This window comes from Equus przewalskii, chromosome 5, assembly GCF_037783145.1.
Source record: "Equus przewalskii isolate Varuska chromosome 5, EquPr2, whole genome shotgun sequence".
Taxonomy (NCBI): Eukaryota; Metazoa; Chordata; class Mammalia; order Perissodactyla; family Equidae; genus Equus; species Equus przewalskii.
This window is the reverse complement of record NC_091835.1, coordinates 83,822,514-83,842,614: the sequence shown is the minus strand read 5'-3', so window position 1 is coordinate 83,842,614 and position 20,101 is coordinate 83,822,514. Positions and strand designations below refer to the sequence as shown.

Sequence of the window (20,101 nt, the reverse complement as noted above, 5' to 3'; positions counted from 1 at the left end):
TTGGTGGCCCAGGATTCACCAGTTCGGATCCTGGCTGTGGACGTGGCACCACTTGGCAAGCCATGCTGTGGTAGGCGTCCTACATATAAAGCAGAGGAAGATGCGCGCAGATGTTAGCTCAGGGCCAGTCTTCTTCAGCAAAAAGAGGAGGATGGGCATCAGTTAGCACAGGGCTAATCTTCCTCAACAAAAAAAAAACATTAATTAATCCAAAAGAAGGCAGAAACAGAGGAAAAAAGGAACAACTAATAGACAGAATAAATAGAAAGTGTATAGCAAGGTGATAAATTTAAACTCTAGCATATCAATAATCACATTAAATGTTATTATTTAGACACCCTAATTGAGATTGTCAGGATTGGACAAAGAAACAAAACTCAACTATATTCTTCCTACAAGAAACGTACTTTACATATAAAGAAACAAACAAGTTAAACATAAAAGGATAGAAAAAATATACCATGCTGTTGTGGATTGAATTGTGCTCCCCTCTCCCATTCCTATGTTGAAGCTCTAACTCCCAATGTGACTATACTTGGAGACAGGGCCTTTAAGGAGGTAATAAGAGCGGGGTCCTAACCCCACAGGACTGAAGAAGAGACACCAGAGATCTCTCTCTTGGCCTCTGCACACAGAGAAGAGGCCATGAGAAGCAGCGAGAAGGCAGCAGTCTGCAAGCTGGGAGGAGAGCTCCCACCAGACACCGACTCTGCTGGCTCCTCCATCTCGGACTTCCAGCCTTCAGAACTGTGAGAACCTAAATTTCTGTCGTTGAAGCCCCCACTCTGTGGTTTTCTGCTATGGTAGCCTGAACAAACTAATACACGTACTGAGATGAATCAAAAAGAAGCTGAAGTGGCTATAGTCATGTCAGACAAAGTAGATATTGGAGCAAAGAACCTCCCAGGCATAAAGAACATCAATTTCATAACGGTTAAGGGGTCAATTCATCAAGAGCACCTAACAATCCTAAATGTTTATGCACCTAACAAAAGTAATTCAAAATACAAAAGCAAAAACTCACAGAACTGCAAAGAGAATTAGACAAATCTGCAACCAAACATGAAAATATCAATGCCCTTCTCTCAATAATCAATAGAACAGAGAGAAAAACCAGTAAAGATATAGAAGACCTGAACAAAACTATCCACTAACATGACCTAATCGACATGAATAGACTACTGCACCCAGCAACAGCCGTGCACTCATTCGTTTCAAGAGCACATGGAACAGTAATCAAGACAGATCACATTCTGGGCCACGGAACATGCCTCAATAAATGCAAATGAATTCAAGTCAAAGTACATTTGCTAACCATAGTGGAATTAAATTAGAAATCAATAACCAAAAGATTTTTGGAAAATTTTTTTTGCAAACAAAATAACACACTTCTAAATAACCCATGGATAAAATAAGAAAGCAAAAGAGAAATCATAAAGTATTTTGAACTAATTGAAAATGAAAAGAGAACATGTCAAATTTTGTGGGATGACACTAGAAAAAGTCCTTGGGGGGGAGCATTTAATAAATGCCTTTATTAAAAGAGAAGAAATGTCTCAAATCAATGATCTCAGTTTCCCTTAAGAAACCAGAAAACAAAGAACAAATAAGCCTGAAGTAAGCAGAAGAAAGGAAAAAATAAAGATCAGAGAGGAATTCAATGAAATAGAAGTCAGAAAAAGAACAGAGAAGGTCAACGAAGTCAAAAGCTAAATATTAGAGAAGATCAATAAAAATGATGAGCTTCTGGCTACACTGATCAGGAAAAAAGAGGGAAGACACACATTACTAATATCAGGAATGAGAAAGATGACATCACTACAGATTCTATAGCTATTAATAGGATAATAAGGGTATATTATGAACAACTTCATGCCAAAATTATCAAGTTAGATGAAACAGAATAATGTTTTGAAAGACACAAACTACCAAAGCTAACCCTAAAAATCATATGTAACCACAAAAGACCCCAAATAGTCAAAGCAATCCTGAGAAAGAAGAACAAAGTTGGAGGCACCGCACTTCTTGATTTTAAAATATATTACAAAGCTAGAGTAACTAAAACAGTATGGTACTGGCATAAAAACAGACACATAGACCAATGAAACAGATTAGAGAGCTGAGAAATAAACCCATGCATATATGATCAACTGATCTCTGACAAGGGTGCCAATAATACACAAGGGAGAAAGGACAGTCTTCAACAAATGATGTTGGGAAAACTAGATATCCACATGCAAAAGAATGAAATTGGACTCTTACATTCCACAGAAAAATAAACTCCAATGGATCAAAGACTTAAACATAAACGTGAAACTATAAAACTACTAGAAGAAAATATAAAAGAAAACCTTCATGACATTGGTCTTGGCAATGATTTCTTGGGTATGACACTAAAAGCACAACCAGCAAATCCAAAAGAGACAAATGGGACTGCTTCAAACGAAAAAGCTTTTGCACAGCAAAGGAGACGATCAACAGATTGAAAAGGCAACCTCCAGAATTGGAGAAAATATTTGCAAACCATCTATCTGGTAAGGGACTAATACCCAAAATATGTAAGGAACTCCTACTATCCAATAACAAAAAAAACCCTTGATTTTAAAAAGGGCAAAGGACTTGAACAGACATTTCTCCAAAGAAGACATACAAGTGGCCAAACAGGTACATGAACAGATGCCCAACATCACTAATTATTAGGGAAATGCAAATCAAAACCACAATGAAATATCATCTCACACTCATCACAAAGGTCATTTTCCAAAAAAATGAAAGACAAGTGTTGGTGAGGATGCAGAGAAATTGGGACAATTGTACACTATTGGGAATGTAAAAATGGTGCGGCCACTGTAGAAAACAGTATGGAGGTTTCCCAAAAATTAAAAATTGAACTACCATACAACCCAGAAATCCCACTTCTGGGTATATATACAAGAGAACTGAAACCAGCATCTCAAAGAGATTTCTGCATTTCCATGTTCATTACACTATTATTCACAATAGCCAAGTTACGGAAACAACTTCAATGTCCATTTACAGATGAGAGGATAAAGAAAATGTGATATATATCTACAGTGGAATATTACTCAGCCTTAAGAAAAGAAGGGAATTCTGCCATATGCAACAACATGCATGAACCCAGAGGACATTACACCAGTCACAGAAGGACAAATGCCTCATGATTCTACTTATATGAGGTGTCTAAAATGGTCAGACTCATAGAAACAGAGAGCAGAATGGTGGCTGCGAGGGGCTTAAGGGAAGGGAAATGTAGAACCGACATAAAGTTTCAGTTACGCAAGATAAGTAAGTTCTAGAGATCTGCCGTACAACATTGTGCCCATAGACACCCACAAATCTGAACAACTGATATTTGACAAAAATGCAAAGGTTACTAAGTGAAAAAAGGACAGTCTTTCCAACAAATGGTGCTGGAACAACTGAATACGCATATGCAAAAAAATTAAATTTGGTCCATACATCTCACCATATATTCACCATAGGATTAACTCAAAATTGATCACAGACTAAATGTAAAGCCTAAAATTACAAAACAGGAGAAAATCTTAGTAACCATAGGTTATGCAAAGATTTTGTAAACACAACACCAAAAGCAAGATCCATAAAAGGAAAAAAGGTAAAGATTGGGCTTCACTGAAATTAAAAATGTCTGTTCATCAGGAGATGCTGTTAAGAAAACAAAAAGACAAGCCACAGACTGAGATAAAATATTTGTAAATCATAGATTTGATAAAGGCTTTGTATCCAGAATATATAAAGAACTCTCAAATCTCAACAAGAAAACAACCCAATTTTTTACAAATGCCCCAAACATTTGAACAGAGACTTTCCGAGGAAGATACACAGACAACAAATAAAAAGTGAGAAGAGGCTCAGTATTAATAGTCACCAGGGAAATGCAAATTAAGACCACGAAATGATATGACTACCCTTCTATCAGAATGACTGCCAACAGACTGTCTGCTGTGACAGGATGTGGAGGCACTTGAACTCTCACGCATTGCTGGGGGGAATGCACGGCACTTCAGAAAACAGTTCGGCAGTTTCTGAAAAATTTATCCTCTCATATGTCTATCATATGATCGAATCATTCCACTTCTATGGAGCTCAAAGAAATGAAATCTCATGTCCATATGGAGACGTGTCTGAAAGTTCACAGCAGCTCTATTTCTAATAGTCAAAAACTGGGGGAAAAAAACAACAAATTTCCATCAACAGGTGAGTTTGCTCGCTGTGGTTTATCCACACAAGGAACGAACTGTTGATACACACTATCACGCGATTGCATCTCAAAATATTTATGCTGAAGAGAAGAAATCGACAAATGAGTATATACTGTATGATTTCATTTACGTAAAATTGTCAAAAGTGCAAAATACCTCATTCTCACAGAAGCAGAGCCGTGGTTGGCTGAGGTTGGGGGAGTGGGGAGGAACAAAATGAAGGGATCATGAGGGGCGTGAGGAGACTATTGGGCTTGAGGAATGTGTTCGTTGTCTCGATTATTGTGACAGTTTCAGGAGTGTGCAAACGTGTCCCAAACTTAAATGGTATTCTTTAAATATGTGCAGTTTATTTTATGTCAATTAAACCTCAATTAAGTTTATAAAAACTAAATAAAATTAATACATGCATAAGGAAAAAAAAAAAAACCTCAAATAGGACAAAATAGGAAGAAAAGTCCCGCTCCCCTCCCACAGACCTCCACTCCACAGTGATAACTGCTTTTATCTGTATCTTTTTCATTTCTTCTGAGGATTACCTCCATAACTCTGAACATGGTTATGCCTCGATTTCTCGATTTGTCAACTTTAAGTATCTATTGACCTCTCATTTTAAAAATATAAGAAAATAAACTTTCTCAAACTACTACCCCCCTTTCCAATCTCTGCCCATTAAAATTTTAATTTTTAGTTGTTTTCTTTCATCAACATCATTATCATCAACATCATTATTGAAAACACTCACTTTTTATGAGCCAGACATTAATTTAGGCATATATATATATATATATATACACATGTATTAACTCCTTTAATTTTCAGAATAACTTTGTGAGATATTACTATTTTTATCCCCATTCTTCTGAAGCAAACCAAGGCATAGATACACAATCTTCCCAAGCTGAAGTGTGGAGGAAGAATTCAAACGCAGGGGTCTTGGCCCCAGGGTCTGTGCTCTTTAACAACTACACCATACTGCCTCTATATGATGTCACTATAATGAACAAATTTAAATAATATGCTTAAAACCCTATTTCAGCCCCTCAAATGTGGATACACCATCTTTTAACTCCCGTTATGTTCCACGAGGAAATCCAACATCACATTTTCTCCACCCCTCTATCCCTTTCCAAACCTCTATTCCAGCACGTTATTGTTTTACATTCGTCCTACAACTACAATTAATTTTTGAGGCATTATCTATAAATTGATTTTTTTAATGGAAAACTAAAAAGTGGTATTCACAATAATATTTGTATGGAAATATCATTTACTGCAGAACCAAGTAGCGCCAGTAAGCCCACAGAGGAGATGTCACTCTCGTCAATGGACCTTTGCTACTGGAAGTGGACAGTAGCTTTAGAGTTTGGAGGGAGTTAGGACGGCACCATGTCGTAATGACCTGACACGCCTTTGCCTTATGACAAGACCACCCAGCTTCTTAATCATTCTCTTTGTTAGAAGAAATCCATATTCTCCTGAAAGAGATTCTTCGCAGAGCTTCTGACCGCTGGTTCTACTTGGGACTCATGGCTTTCTAGGGCCGCCTCAAAGTTCTCATCCTGGAATTACTTTTCACTACACTCCTGGGTTCCATCCACCATTCCTTGGAGCCTATGACTTCCTCTTACTTGGATTCTTTTTTGTTTTGCTCGAGTAATTCTTTCAGAAATAGTCTGTGGGTGGTAGATGGTCTGAGTTCCTGCATGTTTCAAAATGTCTCCCTCTTCGTTGATCACACGGCTAGGTAGAGAATTTTAGGGTCAGAAACGTTTGTCCCTCAACATTTTGCAGACATCCTTCCTGGTTTTTTCCCCAACATCTGGAGTTTCTGATGACCTATCTAATGTCAATTGGATTCTGATCTCTTTTTGTGTGACCTATTCCTTTGCTTTTAGACTCTTCCTCTATTCTCAGTGTCTAAAACGTTACAAGAACATGTCTTGTGACAGGTTTGTTCTTTCACCCCGTTCCACATTCTCCAGGCCCTTACAATCTGAAGTCCCGCTTCTTCACATCTAGAAATTCTCTCTTGTTCTTCTCTGTTTTGTCTGTTTTCTCATTCTAAACATCCTTTAGGATGTTAGAACTTTTGGATTGTTCTCTAATCTCTTAATTTTTTCCCCCATATTTCCCATCCCTTTAACTGTTTGCTCTACAGTCAAAGAGATTTCTCCCATTTTTTTCTTCCATTGAATTTTTAACTTTGACAATTATTTTTATTTTAAAAGCACTTTTGATTTTGATCGCTCTTTTTCTTAGCAACCTATTTTTGCTTTACACATGTTTTTTCTTGAAAGTTTCTTCTATGAGGAAACTAACAGAATTACTTTAAGGATATTTTCTTTTCCCGAATTGTCTATTCTCTCCAGTCTATTAATTTCAACCTACATTTTTGTCTTTATTTTTCCTCAGATTTTTATGATCCTTGCCTATCGATTCGTATTTATAAGTGAGGCAGCCCAGCTTGTTTAATACAGATAGCTCTCCTTGCCTAGGTCCCACCTTCTATCCACATGGGTGGGCCTTTTGATTGGCAGGTTTTGCTACAGACCCTGGGGGCAAAAAAGTGGAAGAAGTAGGATACCCCTCTCCCCATCTCTCCCACTTCCCAGCCCAAATGAGGAGAATTTAAGTGGGCATCACCCCTTCTAGGGTTCCTTCCCGTGCAGATTATGCTCAACTATTTTAAAGACTGTCCTCTGGTTCTAGCCTGAGCATGTGACGCAGGGGTGGGGAATGCGGTCTGTGACTCACAGTGATCCCACAGTTGATTTCTTTCCAACTTCCCTCTCATACTCCAAGTTTTGAGCCTCTCTGTGGGTCTGCTGCCAGGAAAAATAGCTCTGGCCCCTACTGCAGCCTTCTCCTGTGAATGTGATTTCATCTGTTAATACAATTCCAAGTATTTTTTACGTTCAAGAAATTTGTCCCTATCTCTAGTTCCCAGATGCCCATTCTCTTGCACCCAGTCCTGTCTTTAATTTATTATTCTCCATTCCTCTTTAGTGACATTTCTATGGGATTTGGGAGCAGAAAAGAGATGTATGGATGTGCTCTGTCTGCCATCTTGAACAAGAATTCCCACTGCATCTTTGGATATCTTTGTGATTTCTTCCTTATTTTGAGGCAAAGACTCTTTATAGCTTCCACTTAGGGCCATTGGACCACGCAAACAAGGCTTAATTTCTCTTCTACTTGTTGGCTCTCCAAATGTTTGAGACTAGTTTTATACCCTCCTATCCTCTCCAGGTCAAATATTTCTAGTTCCACTAACCGTGCCTCATTGAATTTTTAGAATTTTTAGTCTTCCTATCATTCTGATCATTTTCTTCTGGATTTCCCCCATCTCTCCATGTAGCACCTAGAGTACTAGGCTGGCAGCCATTCCATACTAATTGAGTCCTCCCTGCCACACCACACATCCACCACATCAACGTCCACATTGTCCAGCTACTTCCCTGCCCCAGACACATACCACCAGCAGCTGCCTGAAAGACTCGATGCTATAGAGAGGTATGTAAAAGCCATAAAATTATGGGAAGCTAGCAAGAGGAATTTCCATTCAAGAATGGCCAGGCTCTAACTTGTACAGCTTCTAACTTGTACACAATTACTTTATCATTTAAATAAAAGTCATTTTAAAACTCTTAATTTTAGTCATTTTGTAAAGAATGGTACTATGTGCTGAGGATGATATTTGGGATAAACTGTTCCTAAATTGTTTGAGTCTTTCAACTGAACTCACTATATATTTTTTTCAAGTATTTGAAATGCAACTTCAAAGCTTCCATACATTTCTCATTAGCAAAAATGAATACTTTTCTATGAGCCTCAGACTGTTGTAAAATCACCACTAATTAAGACATTTATAACATGTAAAAATAAGATAAAGACAAGCATTACACCAATCTAAAACACCACAGCTATGGTGAAATCTCTTTATAGCAGACAGAGTTTTAAAATTTAAATAAAATGTTCTCTGGCACAAATACATGGTACAGTTCTCAGCTAACACAAAGATTTTCCCGATACATGTCCCTTCCTTGGAAAATCCCCTGCCCCCAGTTCCTTGAGGAGTATATTTAAAAACTGGAAAAGAAAAAAAGTTTTCTGGGTATATTAACACATAGGGAAAGATTTATAAATCAGATGTATTAAAAGACCAAAACATTTTGCAGGAATTTTATAGAAGTTTTCAAAATCTATTTATTTGCTTGTTTGTTAAAAAGAATTATTTAACAAATTACTATGTGCTAGGCACTAGTGTTTCGATGATATACTAGAAAGATCTGTGGTCTCTATTTTCATTCAGCCTTCTTGGGTAAAAGATATTCCAACTTGTTAAAGTGTCCTTTTTCTATAACGTTAGTTAAGGAAGATAGACTCAGATGTACATGAAGTGATGCCATCAGCCTCTAGAAAGCAAGAAGCCTAGCATCTTTTCCATTCTCTGGGCCAAGTGGACTAGTCTGTAACGTTTGTGGAATGTTGCCTATGAGGAGTCAGAGCTGAAAAGTTGGCAACAAGTTAAGAAGCCATCTCAGGAAAAATTCATCACCTACCCCACACTCACCTCCTCTCATCCATCAGCAAGTGCTTCCTCTGATCAGAGGGGATTTGGAGAGAAGGCATTCCAGTTCTACAGGCGCGTGGCAGCACCTGGCATACCTGGTATCGGGGGTCCTATGGGATCCCCACCTTTACAACTGGATCCTCTACAAGCCTCATGAAACGCCCACTGTGCTCTGGCCCTGGACAGCTACTTTTAGTTCTTCCTGCGTGCCACGCTCTTTCACACTTCCTGTTCTTTGCCTGAAATGCCCCTGCTCTCCTCATTCACCTGGAGTCCTCCTGCTCAGGTTTCAAGGCTCAGGGCAAACGCTGCTTCCTCTGGGAAGCCTTCTCTCATCCCCAGGACGATTGTCAATTCAGTGGAGCTGTAGCAACCACTGTGAGAAAAGACAGACCAGGAAATGGATCTCGGTTCTAGCTTCAACCAGATGTGGAGTCATGTAAGCTTTCTGAACCCTAGTTTCTCCCATCTATAAAATACAGACACTTGCCTTGCAGGGCTGTTTTGAGGATTAAATACAATGGTGAAGGTCAAGTCCCTAAACAGAGAGCTTGGCACACAGACGGCACCCAATAAATGCTGCCGCCCGTCCTCTGCTCTGCAGTCACACCTGGGAATGGCATGAACTGAAAATCTCATGCTCAGATCAACCATGGCCCTTATTAGGGAACTCACTGGCATCACAATAATATAAAGTTTCAAATTAAAAGCAGTATTATAAATCAAAGCTTATTAAAGATTTTCCGATTACTTACAAAGATCCTTCGTGGGAAGAATGACTATAAAATAGTTAGAATGATCTTTTACTTGAGTGCATGCATACAATCCTATCAGAGATCCTGATCAAAGACCTCAGCACTGTGTGATACAGGCCTATAAATTTTACATAGACGTCAAGGCTACATTTTCAGCAAGCACATCTGTTCTTGCACCTATTTCACCAACTTAGAGCCAGGCCAAGAACACAGTACGTCGATAGCCGAGATTTCCAAAAGGCAGTAACAGTATAAGAGCAATAATTATTATGTTGAATAAGAAATTGTATTTATTCCAAGTCTGTCACCCATGCTACAAACATTCATCCACCGGGCGACATCCCCTGTGACAGGCCGCGCTGCCGGGACGGCTCGGTTGTCCCAGTTTCCAGGGCTGTGCACAGAAGTCCTTCCACATCAGGGAAGCACAGTGACGCTCAGTATGTTTTTTTGAGCAGGAGGAACCAATGAGGAATATGGAGTACTCCTAACTAGGCCCGAAAGTTCATTTTGTGGTCTAGCTTGCACTCCATTTTGAGAAATTTGGGAATCACTGATGTCACACTCAGTCACTCACTCAGCAACTATTTACAGACATGGTGGTTAAAGGCAGAGAATCCGGAGTGAGAAGCCTGGGTTCAAATTCCAGCTATACTACTACTCATTATGAGGCCTTGGGGAGCGACTTCCACCTTTGATGGTTTAGCTTCCCCACCTGTGAAAAGGGGTAATGACAGTACCTACATCATAGGGCTGTAGGGAGCTGTGCCCAGCACATCATTAACGTTCCAAATTATTGGGAAGTATTGGTGTTAACTTTTATTCCTGACCTGGGCAGTGGGATGCCTTGGTGAACAAAGGTACTCAGTAAGTAGTTAGAGGACAAATAATGCAAAATCATCACAGAGTGAAGCTATAAGTACAGATTTTGGATACCCAGGTGGTTTCCATGGATGGCTGATGTCAGAGAACAAAAATTTAAACATTCCTCCGATTAAGTCTCAGCAGCATGCTCATTTGCCCAAATGCAGAAATAGAAATCATGAAGTTATCTTTCGAATGTCACAAAAGGCAAACCAAGGAGAGGAAGCCCGGTAGCTCTGTGCCCTATGTTCCTTTTTTTAATTTGGTTATAGGATGAATTTTTTAAATAAACTTATAAACTCTGTTTTATTGTTAGCCAAATAGACTGACTCTCCAGTGAGGTCATGTTTGGAAATATATGTATCAACATTTAAACAACTCAAAACCGTAAGAAAATCTTCAATAGTTCAGCCAAATCCTGTCTTGAAATTGAAATAAATGAGATGTAAAAATTAGGGGAAGTCACATTCTCAATTGGATCACTGTTTGACGCTACCCTTTATAAATAATGAGTACAGAGGAAAGGCATTTCAGGATGTCATCATTAAAACTGTGTGCAGCATAAACCAGTGCTAACCACTGCTAAAGCTTCTGGCTGCTTAAAAATACTCAGAAGAGCAGAACGACAATATTTACGTCTGCCGACAAGCACATAATCATCTTAAGTCTCGATTTTAAATATGCTATTTTCTTTTAAAGTTCTTCAAAATGTATGTTCTGTGAAAGGGGGATTTAAAAAGCATTACCATCTAAGGCTGCAGGGGAGGGAGCTGGCGCAATTAAGGAAAGTGCTGAAAGAATGAATGCAAGAACTGATATAAATCAGAAATGGCCCAGAGTCCAAAGAACAGAGGGGCCCAGAGGAAGACAGTCACCGGCTTGCCGCGGAGGAAAGGAGCGCGTGCCTGTACATGATTAGCGGGGCTCCCTTCCTTTACTTTCCCGGAGATGGTGGAATACTCGAACCCAGGAGAAATGCTTAGAAAGTTGATCCATGTTAAGAGGGGCCTTTTCAGGGGTCAGCAGAGACGTGAGGGTCAGTCTCCCTAACAACTAACGACGAATGAAAACAGACTTTACCGTCCTCCCTCGGTCTCTGGGGGACGGTTCCAGGACCCCCACCATACTGAAATCCCTGGATGCTGAAGTTCCATATAAAATGGTGTAGTATTTGCTTTTAACCTACACGTATCCTCTCATGTGCTTTAAATCATCTCTAAATGACTTATAGTATCTAATACCGTGCAAATACTATGTAAATAGTTGTTATACTGTATTGTTTATGGGATAACGACAAGAAAAAGAGTCTGTACATGTTCAGTACAGATGCAACCATCACAGGCCTTTCCGTCTGTGGTTGGTTGAATCCAGACACGTGGAACTCATGGATACAGAGGGACCTGCGGCTACGGAGGGCCAACCATACAGAGAGAGAATAGAAAAGCCAGAAAGAAGGTGGAGCCATTCTTCAAAATGCAGTGATGGGAAGCTGCCTTCAGTAGCTGGGCACCCTGAAACCACAAATGACCCCTGAAAATCACACACACACACACTCTCTCTCTCTCTCAAAAGTAACGATTGATGAAAAAAGAGAGAATTAACTGGTTTTCAAAAGTCCCTTCACAGGCAGATATTATGTTACCCTAAATTTTCCTCTATTTAAATAGTGAATTACATTTAAACGCAGAGTCCTTTAATAATTTTGCTTATTGTGAGTTTAAGTTTTGGCAAAGAAAGTAACATAACTTGGAAATGCAAGTTATGTGTGCTCTGATTCCATCCAGCCCGTGTTCTCCAAGTGGCAGCTCACTTGGGTTATAGAAGACACACTTTGTCACCCTCTTGTTCTCAATATCAATTTTTCTCTCAGGAGGAAATGAATCCCAAATATGCATTTATATCCAAACTATTATTTTAAAAGTGTTAATAGACAGATACTCTGCTATAACACACTTACATTGATCTCCCCTTGGTGGTGTTAACAAATCAGCACACACTCCATGGCTTAAAACCACATGAATTTGCTATCTTACGGTTCTGTCGGTTACACGTTCGACACAGGTCTCACTGGGCTAAAGTCGAGTGTCAGCAGGACTACCGCACTTTCTGGAGCTCTAGGGGAGAATATATTTCTTTCCCTTTTCTGCCTTTTAGAGGCTCCAGCATCCTTGGCTCATGGTCCCCTCCCTGTATCTTCAAACCCAGCCACTTGCATCTCTCTAAACTAATAAGCAATAATTATATTTGCCTCTGACTCCCTTCTTCTACCTCCTTCTCCCACTTTGAAGGATCCCTGTGATTACATCAGGCCTTCCCGGGTCATCCACGATGCTCTTCCTGTCTCAAGACCAGCTGATTAACCACCTTCCTTCCATTTGCAACTTGAACCACCCTTTGTGTTGTGTGTTCGGCTGCTCTAGCTGCCATCACCACAGATTGGATGGCTTGAACAACAGAATTTACCCGTTCACAGTTGTGGAAGTTCAAGGCTGGAAGTGTAAGAGCAAGATGGCAGCAGGCTTGGTTTGTGGTGAGGCCTCCCTCCTTGGTTTGCAGAGGGCCGCCTTCTCACCGAGTGCTCATGTGGCGTTTCCTCTGCGTGTGCACAGAGAGAGAGAGAGAGAGAGAGACATCTGGGATGTCTTCATCTTATGAGGATACCAGTCCTATGGGATTAGGGACATACCTCTATGACCTCATTAATCTTAATTACCTCCTTAAAGGCCCCATCTCCAAATACAGTCACATTGAGGGTCAGAGCTTACTAAAAGAAAAACGTTTCCCCACTTATAAAACTTCTGACACCAAAAGTGTGGGGTTTTTCCTCACTGACAACCAATTCTCCAACTCTCCAGGCACCAACTGGGTGTTCTACAGTTTAATGCAATTCTGACCTTAACTACTAGAGGGGGCATGGACCACACAGTTGAAGGGCTCAGTCCTACAAGACTGCTCCCACCTCAGACGCCAGTCACAAGTCCCAGACTGTCACCTGTGCTTCTGATGAACCAGCCACAAACTGGGGGGTTCCCACAACCCTCTCCTCAGGTTCAAAAACTTGCTATAAAGGCTCACAGAACTCAGGGAAACACTTTACTTATGTTTACCAGTTTCCTGTAAAGAATATTATAAAGGGTACAAATGAAAAGCAGCGGAAGAGGTACACAGGGCAAGGTCCAGAAGCGTCCCAAGCACAGAAGCTTCTGTTTCTGCAGAGTCAGGATGCACCAACCTCCCCACACATGGACGCATCCAACAACCAGATGCTCTCTGACCCTGCAGCTGAGGGATTCTTATGGAGGCTTCATCACACGGGCATGATTGATTACTAATTCAATCTCCAGCTGCTCTCCCTTCCCTGGAGGTCGGGAGGCGCAGGTGAAAGTTCACGCCTTGGTCTTTCCAGCATCCAGCCCCATCCGGCCCATTTCCAGGGGCCGCAGTCATCAGTCACCTTGTTAGCACACAGAAAGACATTCTCATCATTATGGGGATTCCAAGGGTCTTAGAATCCAAGGCTCTTGAGTCAGGAACCGGGGACTAAGACCAAATATTATAGCAAAAGGCGTTCCTTTCAACTCTTATCACTGAGGAAATTACAAGAGTTTTAGGACATCTGTGCCAGGAACTGGGGACAAAGACAAAGTACATATTTCTTATTAAATCACAGTATCACAAGCTTCAACATACAAACTTTAGGGGGAACACAATTCAGTCCATACCGTCATGTCTCTAACATGTTCACAGGTTCTGGGAATTCAGACATGGATATATTTGACATTGTTCTGCCTGCCACAGTGCTGCATTTGGAATTGCAGACCCACGATAGTGATACATTCTGAGGTCAAATGAGGGAACAATGGTGAGCCTGGCTGCAGATGCGGCCAGGAAGAGGGAAGACTGTGTGCAACAGTGGCTCTTTGGCTCCTTTCCTCATAGTGGTGGTAATTGACGCTTGGACCACTTCCAAACAGAGAACCTGCCTTCCTTCCTGTCTGGCACTGGTTTGGGGGAAGGTCAATGCCAGCACTGACTCAGAGTAACAGGTGGAAGTGACGGTGTTGTCAGGCCCTCCAAACCTTGGGGCTATGACAGTCACAGCAGTGTGGTGGCTCGCGTGTGCCCAGAAGTCAATCACTATTAAATGGTGTGTGCTGAGCAGATCCTAGTGAAGGGTCCATGGGTCCAGCAATCTATTGAGGGTTTGAAAATCCACATTTCAAGACAGCGTGATGCATGAAGCAGACAAGAAACAAGTGCAATGCACTATTTGTTATAAAGGAGTTTGCCTCTGAAATATCCAGAGAGAAGCTGATCCCAGAGCAGGCAAAGCTCATGTCTTTAGGTTTCCCTTTATCACCCATGAAGGTCATTGGGCTAATCAGCCCCATTATTCATCATTTGTGCATCAGGACACACAGGGATGTGGCCATCTCGATAAAAGGCCTTACTGTTCTCAAGAGGAAATAATTAGCCCTAGGACTAAGAGATTTGCAGATGCCAAGCCTAAAAGGAGACAGCCCGTATCTGAAGAATGAAAACAACTCAGCTGCAGCTTCCTCCTACATTGTCATCTCGACTAGACCACCTCTTACTGCTGCCACAAAAACATGAATATGAAGCTCTTCAAGTTACATTGGTCCCTAAAACAAAACAAAACTAAACACCTATACATTAATGAAGATCTAGTCTCAGCCATATCCTGCACCACGTCCACGTGTCAACACAAGAAATGAAGCAATGCACACTGGCATACAGAAAAGTCCCTTAAACATAAACGACTACACTGCCCCTTCCGATGCCCATAGCAGACATTGCTAATCAATCAAGGCACTATTTCCCCTCCTTCCAGAGCAAACTTGATAATCCCAGGACAGGGTTCTACGTAGCCAAGGTCAAACATTCAGGATTGGCATTAGAAATGACAGCTATTTATTGTGCTTGCATATAACATTTCTAATTTCTCCCTCTCCCCCAGCTTCTTCCTCACTTCCTCCAAACATACACAGCCTTATTCTCAACAGCACTACCTACTGTGGAGAACTACCTACTGTGTGCAAGCACCGTTGAAGACAATAGGTAACAAGATCTAGCATGATCCCAATTCTAATGTAAGTTACTCCTACTGAGGGAGACAGGCAAGAAGCAATCATTAAAAAATAAACATGATAACTTAAGATACTGATGAATGCTTCAAAGAAAATAAAACAGAGTAGTATGATGGAGATGGCCTGGGGGTGTGGGAGTGGGCACTGGGAGCGTAGTCAGGGAAGGGCTCTCTGAGCAGCCAGAGTCAGATCTAAGTAATAAAGATAAGATGTCAAGAACCAAAGAAAGGGAGAGGGTAGAAGGGTTTCAGCAGAGGGAGCAGGAAGTACAAATGTCCTGAGGCAGGAATGCAATTGAGGCATTCAGGGAACATGCAGAAGACAGCTGCTGCCGGAGCACACTGAGCTGGGGAGAATGGAATCAAATGAGGTTGGAAAGAGATGGGAGCCAGATGGTGGAGGGCTTTGAAGGAATGTCAAGGAAATTGCCCATTTTATCCTTAGTGGGATGAGAGGTCACTGGAGAGTTTAAGCAGAAGAAGGCACTGTAATCTGATTCACTTTTGCCTACTTAGGGAGAATATCCACCTGCTCCCCCTTTGCTAGTCACCTTTCTCTCCATCTACCCCATCACTGCTGACCCTTGTGAGCGAATCTGCACCCACCACACCATTCCTCCCCGCCAGCCTCCTTCTTGGCCCCTTAACAGGACAGTCCATTTCTTTTACTCTCCTGAAACCTCTCTGAAAGGACACTGGTGGCCCCTTGGCACACATCTCTCCTTGACCCTCTCCAAGCACTCCATTTACTTACTCAAAAATTGGTATGGAGGCCCCATTTTATCCTGACCCCTATGTTTGTCACCCGGTACATACAGCATAGTAAGCAAGACAGTCCCTCACCCTCAGGGAAGACAAGGGCCAATGACCAAACCAGTCCTAACAGTGAGGTTTAGGGGCTAGGAAATGGGAGCCCAGGGCTGCAACCTTCAGCCATCAGAATAAGGCTGAGTAAGGTGGGAGCGGGGAGCGTGGGAACGAGGTGAGAAAGCGCAGCAGGTGGTGAGAGCGGAAGTGGCTCAGTGATGGGCCAGCGAGACCGGAAGTGATCTCCTCCGCATTACTAAAGTGCTCTGCTCACTAGGTCCATGGCAGTCTCCTTTTCTATTTCCTTCCCTTCCAAATATTTTTCTTCTTAATAAAGTATTGGGTTTTCAAAAACATTATTGAAATGTGAATGATCCTTGTGAAAACTGACAAAACACATACAAAGAAAATTAAAATTAAAATCAACTCCCATAGAGTCATTATGTTGTACACTGAAATGAACATGTTATATGTCAATTGTACCTCAACGTCAATAATATGTCAATTGTTAAAAAAAAAAAATCAGCTCCCTGTTAACACGTTGGTCTATTTCCTCCTAATAGTTCTTCCTACGCCATCTCTCTGCCTCTTTTGGAAGGGAGGGCATTCAGTTTTGAGTCCTATTTTGTTTTGAGTGGGAGTTTTTTGCTGAATATTACACTGTTAACATTTTGTCCATGAAAACATAAATTTATCATAATTTATCAAGCAATCCTCTGTTGACGGAGACACGTTTTTTCCCACATTTGTGCTACTAGATATAATTATGATTATCCTTGTACATAAACCTTTGTGTACATCATGGACTATTCTGAGGTGGGTTCCTGAGAGTAGAATTGTCAGGTGAAAGCAAACGAGCATTTCTAAAGCTCTCAGTGCAGACTGCCAGATTGCCCTCCAGAAAGATTTTGCTAATTTTACCCCAGCGTCAGCGAACCAGCGCTGTGTGCCACCCCACACGCTGGCTGCACGAGCTTCACTTTTTCATTCACTGTTGATACTTCAGGGGTTAAAAATAAACTCACTGCTTTAATTTACATTACTTGGATTCACAATTTTAAATGGGTTTTTTGGGTCGATTTTTGTTTCTCATATAAATTTTTTAAACATGCCATTTGTCCATTTATTTCACTGGTTTATTAGTGTTTTTCTTACTGACTTAAAAAGTCCTTAATAGATTAATTAAATTGAATCTGTGAACTTTGAGATTTTATAGGCAGATAGTCCTCAAATTTGTTAATTAAAAACCTTTAAGGCTTGTTTGTAATTTTTATATGGGTACATAGAAAAGCACTTTTTCAGCCTATGCTATTCTAGTTATAAAAGTACCGCAAACGGTATCTCCAGCATCTGCCCCGTCTGGGCCCCGCCTCCCTCACTTCCGGAACAGCCCCGTGGTCTGGGCCACCGCTGGTCCCATCCCAGGGTCTCTCCGACCCCTCCCGACCGGCGCGCTCCTCTCGCTCACCGAGTCTCGCCTTTCCCCCTTGGCTCCCCTCCAGCTTTTCTCCGCAGGAAACCAGAATGGCTGTTTAAAAATCCACTTGAAACACTTCAATGGCTTCCTGGTGTCATCAGAATGGATTCCAGCCCCTCCCCCTGGCCGGCCTCCCTTTCCCTCCTCCTCTTCCGCACCCTTCCCCTCGCGCCCCGAGGTCCAGGCCCGCAGGCCCGGCGCGCCCTGGAACCCAGGCTCTGGACGGCTCTTCCCTGGCTTCTGAGCCGCCCTCCTCCTTCAGAACAACACAAAGGCCCCTATAGCAGAGGGGCCCTTGCGAACCCCAGTCTAGTCTTCTTTCTCACAAATCTAGCCACTTTTCCCGCATGGCGCTAATCACAATTTATAACTGACTTGTTTGTGGTTATCTGTTGAAAATCTACCTCCTGGACTAAAATGTCATCTCCAAGACATCACGCGTTCCGCCGGCAGCGTCCGCCCAGGGGAGAGGTCCCGTTGCTTTCCTCAGCTCAGTCCCCACAGTTTCGAATGAGCAAACCTCCTCCAGACGCCAAGAAAACACTGTCTGTGTCAGCTCTCGGAAAAGCCACTTTGCTCAACCGCAGGTAAGGAGGGCTTTGCAGAAGGGACCTCTGGTGTGAGCTGAGTCCCATAGGATGAGGCGGAAATTGGGAAAGGTGTCCTCAACAGAGACAGCACACGTGCAGTGGCTCTTGAGCGGAGAACGGGCACATTTGGGGAATCCACAAGACGACAAGGCTTCACTTTCCAAAGGAATTATCCTCCACTTCCTTACTCTGCACCTATTCCTAGGTGCTGAAGAGTATCAACGGCCAGACGAATGAATGACACCTGACATGGCTGGATGAGAGCACTGCTCTTCTCCTAGAATGCTCTTTTTCTCTCTTTCAGTCTGAACTCCATCAGGACCTCGCTAGACACTCACCTCCCTGAAGCTTTCCTCCTCCAACAGCAGCACAAATGACCCTCCCTTACTCTGAGTTTCGTCTTACATTGTTCTCAAATTGCTTAACCTTTCCTGTCTAATCTTGTCTTTCCAATTGCGTAAACAAGTCTTCGAGGGCAGGGAGCTATCTCTTCTCCTTCTTTTCTTTTTTCTGTTTTGGCATATCCAAATGCCCTAAAGAGCAAATACCTGATTTCTGTGGACGGAGGGAAGACAGCTGTCTTTGGGGAGAACTTGGCTTAGCTGACCTCTACAATCCCCCTTCTCCATCCTTTCTTTTTTTTAATCTAAAATTTCCTGAAAAGATTTAATTGAATTAATGAGATTTTACTCAAAGGCTTCAAATTTCAGTAAAAGATAAATAGCTTACAAATACTTCATACTCTGTAACCAAAGGCAATAATTTTCACTCCTCTCTTTTCTGGAACAAATCAGATACTATAATTCCCTTTGATGCACTTTAGCAAATCAGACACTAAAATAGCAAGTTACTTTTTATCCACAAAGAAACACCACTGTTATTTCCACCTTAATATTTCTGCACCCTCAAGAGTCTTCCAGCGCCCCCCCCCCCCCCCTTCTTTAAATCTCCTCCCCGCTCGCTGGTCCAATCTGCCGTCTTTTGCAAACACTTCCCATTGGTCCTCCTTCATCTATTCTCACCCTTCTCCGTCCCTTCTCCTAGAGACAGCCAGGGACAGCCAAGCTGGTTATGGCACTTTCCTTCTTAAAATGCTTGGTTGCTGCCCTTGCACACAGGATAAAGACCAAGATCTTTAACAGCACATACAGGCTTGGCACGGTCTGGGGCCCGACCACGTTGCCAGCTTCATGTCACACCAAGTTCTCTTGCTCCTCTGGGCTGCCGCCACAAGGCCCTTCCTTGAATTGCTCGCACAGACCTTGCTTCTTCTAGCTCCAGGGTTTCTGACCGTGCTCTCCTTCCTTGGCTTAAAAGCTATTTCCTAGGGAAGCCATTCTTAATCCTTACAAGACAACACACCCTCCTCCCTTCCATTATATAGACACTCACTCAGCACCATGAGCTTTTCCTTCACAGCACGGATTACATTTGCAATTATGTATCTGCTCATATAATTACCTTGCCTTCCCAACCAGTCTACAAACCCTGCAAAGAACTGTCTGTTTTGTCCACCATTATACATCCTTAGTGCCTAAATAGTACCTGGCACATAGTAGGTATCTAATAAATATTTGACGAACAAATGCCATCTGCAATAGACATTAGTAAGATGGACATCTTTTTTTTTTTTTTTTTTTTTTTTAAATTTAAGCCTACCCAAGCCAAAATCCCAATAGTT

At 41.8% G+C, this 20,101-nt stretch overlaps 1 long non-coding RNA gene across 6 annotated transcripts in view; it reads right to left on the bottom strand.

Annotated features, from left to right (window-relative positions):
- LOC103559585 (uncharacterized) overlaps nt 1-18,804 on the bottom strand; it is a 40,842-nt gene extending 22,038 nt beyond the window's left edge. For 4 of the 6 annotated variants that reach the window (XR_011540131.1, XR_011540129.1, XR_011540132.1 and 1 more), the window contains exon 1: nt 18,235-18,800. This is a non-coding gene — a long non-coding RNA (uncharacterized lncRNA). Of the gene's footprint in view, nt 1-17,821 lie in introns of all 6 variants that reach the window. The other 2 variants (XR_011540133.1, XR_011540130.1) reach the window with 2 other exon arrangements.
- Nucleotides 18,805-20,101: the final 1,297 nt, after the last annotated feature.